Source organism: Alligator sinensis, unplaced genomic scaffold, assembly GCF_000455745.1.
Source record: "Alligator sinensis unplaced genomic scaffold, ASM45574v1 scaffold12_1, whole genome shotgun sequence".
In the NCBI taxonomy this organism is placed as follows: Eukaryota; Metazoa; Chordata; order Crocodylia; family Alligatoridae; genus Alligator; species Alligator sinensis.
Window position 1 is genome coordinate 2,731,458 of NW_005841973.1, and position 4,968 is coordinate 2,736,425.

The 4,968-nt window shown below is 54.6% G+C and overlaps 1 protein-coding gene and 1 non-coding gene across 2 annotated transcripts in view; one reads left to right on the top strand and one right to left on the bottom strand.

Moving 5' to 3' along the window:
* The window catches only part of RAB11FIP5 (RAB11 family interacting protein 5), a 77,887-nt gene that overhangs the window by 59,948 nt on the left and 12,971 nt on the right, over positions 1-4,968 (top strand). The gene's annotated exons all lie outside the window — the stretch shown is intronic.
* Positions 1,547-1,619, bottom strand: TRNAR-CCG. Its single transcript has one exon. It is a non-coding gene; the product is annotated as a tRNA-Arg (tRNA).

The window sequence follows — 4,968 nt, forward strand, 5'->3', positions numbered from 1 at the left end:
CAGCAGGAAATCTGCTGTCTGAGGGGTCCTGGAGAGCAGCCGTTTCCAAAGAGCTCGTTCCTTTGGCTGGAGAGAGCCCAGCCCAGGTGCAAGGGGTCCCTGGAGCCCAAGGAGCCTGCCTGTCCCGGCTGTGGAGACGGGTCTAAAGGTACCGTCTCTCCGGGCTGGCGTGTGAGCCCTCGCAGTGCCAGGCCTCCGCGTGTCCGAGTCTGGCAGAAATGTAAATTGTCATCACTCCTGTCTCTCTCAGTTGGCTTTGCACATTGGAAAACATCTTACGTGGCACCGTTTAGAAATGGATCCTTTCACATCTCTGCCACAAAGATGCCGGAGGGGCTAGTGGCTGTTCACGGGCTGGCTTGTAGAGAGCGAAGGTCTGTGCTCTAGCTCCGGAGGCAACTTAACCCTGTCCGTTTTCTAGGCAGGGAGGCTACAGTTAGCGGTCTGCAGCCCCTCTACCCACCCGTGTGCGTCAATCGGCTTCCATGAGCTCCTGCTTTTCCAGAAGAAACATGATGCTGAGTGCTTTTGGGGAGAAGCTCACGGTTTTGGAGGAGTCCGTACTTCAGGGCCATGCGTTTGCTCACCGGGATCTGAGCCGTTTGCAATGCAGAGCTGGCTGGGGAGCGAGGGGTCTGGCTCTGCTCGCACAAGCCAGGTGCCATCTCTGTCCCTGCTGCCGTGCTTGTGGGAAGCAGCAGGGGGTGCCGGCGAGCTTCCTTGTCCCGCAGCACCAAATGACCAGCCATGCGCCTGATTTTTAGGTGGAAATCAGGCTTTTCTGGCTTTCTGATTTTTTTTTTTCTTCTCCCACGTCGATCGAGTTCTGCCCCTTGATGAATGTGCCTTGCTGATTGGGAATGACACCGCTCACTTTTGCGGCCAGAGAAATGCCATGGTGATGCCAACCCACAAGCAGAACCAGCAAGCCAGATTCAGCCCTGGCGTAGCAAGCAAAATCCCCCTTACGCCGTGAAGAACCTGGCTCCATGTGCTCAGCTCTGAAGGGCGATGGAGCTGGGGTGAGATGATGCTTTATAGCAGTTTTGGGGACCTCCTGGGCTGGGGGTAGACGTGGCCTTGCTGCAGGCTGGTGGAGCTGCAGCTCTGTTTAAGTGCAGAAGAGGGGCTCGGCTGGTGCCAAGGCCCCAAAGCGTGGGAGGTCTGGGTTTTCTTGCCCCTTTTTGCAGGCTCCGTGCAGATGTAGTCAGGTCTCTCCCTGTTTGTCCTGGTCCGTGCAGTGCTTGCAGCAGGCCTGGTTCTCTGCTCCTCCCACGTGCTGTGCACGAAAGTGATGCTGATGCCAGTGATGAGGCGGATCACCCGTGCCTGAATTTTCCCATTAGGAAAGTAGAGATAACGGCAGCGGGCATAAGAGAGGCTCTTACTGTTGAAAAGGATGTCAAGGGCCAGCTAGTGCAGCCCCCTGCACAGATGCAGGGAAGCTGAAGTTGCCTTGAGAGCAGACTGGCCCTTGGGATGCCTCCAGGCAGGAGTCAGTCTTGTACCCGTGCCAGTAAGTGGTGCAAAAAATTACTATCCAAATCGACCCAGGTGGGACTTGAACCCACAATCCCCAGCTCCGGAGGCTGATGCCTTATCCATTAGGCCACTGGGCCTGCAGTGGGAGAGCATGCAGTGATAACTGTGCTACAGTACAGTGTGATACAACTGTACTAGCTGCATTGGGTATTTGCAGTCTGCACTGGGGACACCTTTACAGCAGTGTAATCCGTGGTGTTTTTGGACACAGATATAAATTACATTAAGGATCCAGGGTAGACAGACGATGAGCAGCTACTAGGTAGTGAGCTACTGCTGTTCTTGGCCACTAAGCAAGGGAGCAAGCAATGGCTTGCTTGCATAGAGCATTTGGCTGTCCCAAAACAGGAACAGACACAGTGCATCTATCCCAGGGGAATTGCACGCTGCTGTAGCTTTACCCCTGATCCTTCCCAGGGTAATTCTCTGCTGGAATAGAGTAGATTACACCCAGGTAGGGGTTCTGTCCTCTGTCGGGTCCTTCAAACTCGGTGTGGGTTTGTGAACAACACAGGGACTGTATGCATCCATGAGATGCTGGTAGCTGGAAACCCAAATCACGTCTAAAGAAACCTCCCTGGTTCTCAGCTTTGCCCCTCTCCTGCAGTCCTCACCTCTTTTGGGTTTTTTTGTTTAAAAAAAAAAGGCATTTCTCTCCTCCTCTTCTTTTCCTGGCACTTTGTGAGAAATGCACGTGAGACAGGCTGTCCTGAGGGCTTCTGCGAGTGCAGAGCTAATCCCGCGGGAAATGCATTCAATGCATTTCCTTCTTCTGAGTTTCATCCCGTGCACAGAGCGGGGCTTGATGGTTCCTGCGGCCCGTTGGGGCTCCGTCTCCCTCTTTGTGGGGCATAAAACTAGGCTCCGTGTAATACACTTTGTCTGGACAACACGGGTATCTGATTCTCCCTGGCATAAGCTTTGATGTGCCCAACTGGCTCCATGCAGATGGCTGTTTCGCATGGAGGCCCCTTGCCCTAGCAGCGATGCTGGGCTCTTCTGTGGAATCTGTGTCCGGATCGTTTCCATCTTTAATTGGGCAGGAATTGCTCGTTGGTGTGAATAGCTACAAGCCCCAATGCCAGCGGCAGTGCTCCTGTGTGCCCATCACTCCCTGGTTTCCCAGCCTGGTTCTGGAGTAGGGAATGAGCGACCTCCTGGGAAATGCACCTTCTCTCCCGTCCCCCGGCTCTGCCATCGCCCTCCTGGCTCGGCACCGTTGTGGCACCGTATCTGAGGGCTGGTGCTGGTCCCACGAGGGTTGCAGACCTCTCTGCGCACAGAAGCAGCGGGTGCTGCTGTATGGGCATGCCAGGACCTGCCGGCATGATGCTCTCAGGGAATTCAGGATGTCACATCCCCACGTAGCATCCCAGCCAGAAAGGCTTGGCCCTGGCTCCTCTACCACGCTGCAAGCCACCTTAAAGTAGTGTTTGACTGCTTGATTAGTTATACCCCCAGCCAGCTGGGCTGTGAGCGGGTCCTGGTAGGGGCGGTGATGTGCTCTGACATCCCCGGGACCTGGGGGCAGTGAAAGTGCCTGGTACCTCCATGGCTGTGGGGTGTGTTAGGCTGTTGGGGTGCACGGTCTCAGGCTCTGCATGAGCTATGGAGAGAAGGGACCTCAGGCCCTCACCCTGGTGCCTCTAGCAGTTGGCTGCTGGGTCTTGGCTGGTAAGTAGAGGAAGAAGCAGGCTGCAGTAAAAAAAGCTCTTCTTGTGCCTGATGCACGGGACCCTGAGTAGTACCGGAGACTCCAGAGTGACAGTGTGCCAAGTCTCTTCTCATCCTTGTGCCTCAGTTTCCCCTTCTGTAATGCACCCAGTGCTGCTGACCTGTGGCCCTTGGGACTCTGAGGCCACGCTCAGGAGTATGGAAAGTTGGTGTTGAGGTGGAAGGCTCCATAAAGGGGCAGAATGGCCCTTGCCCTTTGGCAAAGCAAGGGGTGAAACCTCGTCTCTATGAGCAGAGAGCTGCAGAGAGAGACCGGATTTGCTGAAGACCTTGCAGTCTACTTGTACTCCCGTGGGATTTGGGAGTGCTCAGCCTCCCTGAGCCATAGACCAGAACTGTCTTGGCCACGGTGGCACGGGGAGCCAGTGACAGAGCCAGGGCTTGAACCCAAAGCGCCAGTCCTGTGCTCTAGCTAGTTGCCCTCCCATAATAGCAGCCTACGATTCGTTATCACGGGTCGTTTCCTGACCAGGGAGGAGGGGAGGGGAGGGAAGGGAAGGGAAGGGAGTGTGCTGAGAGCATTTGCACTGCTTTTCCAATGTGAAGCAAAGCAAGTGGTCAGACCCCAGACTCTATCACTAAAGGCTTGCACTGCCACCCCTTACTAACCTGAGTAAGCCAGGAGCCGTGCTGAACAGAGTGGGACAATTCCCAGGCTCAGCAGGGTGTAACCTGCCTCTGACTGCAGACGAGCAAGCGGAGAGTTTGGGCCACAGTAGATGGAGCAAGGGATTTGGGTTCTCGACGCTGCCCTGGGTGTCAGAGCCGTATGTCATAAAGAGACAAGCCAAGGGGAGGTCCTAGATCTGCCGTGAAACAAGGGCTGCCATTCCTGCGATGTTGATGCATGCACTACCCATGCATTGATTTCATAGCCATTGCTCTGCTTGACAGGAAGGAAACGGTACATTTGCTCGTTGCCAGACTGCATAGCTTGTAACATGCGTGTTTGTACTGTGTGTGGTGTCACATAGAGCACTGTCATAGCATTAACCAGGAGGACTATTTTGTCTTCCCTCCACAGCCTGGAAGTGTCTCCTAAGGCAGAAACCAGCTCAGACGCTCCTTCTCATTTACCTCCTTGCTTCCCTGTCCGGTTCCCTTGTGCTGCTGTAGTCCATCCTGCCCGCATGCTAAGCACTAACCTTTTTGCAGCTAACGAAGAAAATCAGTGTGGGTGCTTGTCCCCCACCAATCCATTCCTCAACTCCCTGCAGAGCAACCCTTTCTTTGAGGACCTCCTCGCTGAGCAGGTACTAAACTCTCCCTCACCTACTCACTTTTTCTCTAGTTTCCCGCCTGGGCTGCAAGCTACCGCAGAGGTCGCTGAGAGCCTTTGTTCGTCTGCGGATTCTGGTCCCTCTGCCTCCATAAGACCTAAAGACCCACAAAAGGAGTCTTCAGCCCAAAGCACTCGCATCCCAGTTGCAGAAACTGCTCCCACACTGCCAAGATCCTTTCCTCTTCCAGAAGAGGATCCCACTGCTCCTCCAGCCCTCTCCGAGTGGGATGACACCTTCGATGCCTTTGCAACAAGTAGACTCAAGCCAGAAGTTAAGGAGGAAAGCCTTTTTAGGTCTCTAGCTATGGAGGGCATGGCCTACATCGATGACCTGGATGGGGCAAGCCCTACAGACCGTTGCACTGAACTTGTTCAGGAAAACCAGACTGAGATAACTAGTATGGCTGAAC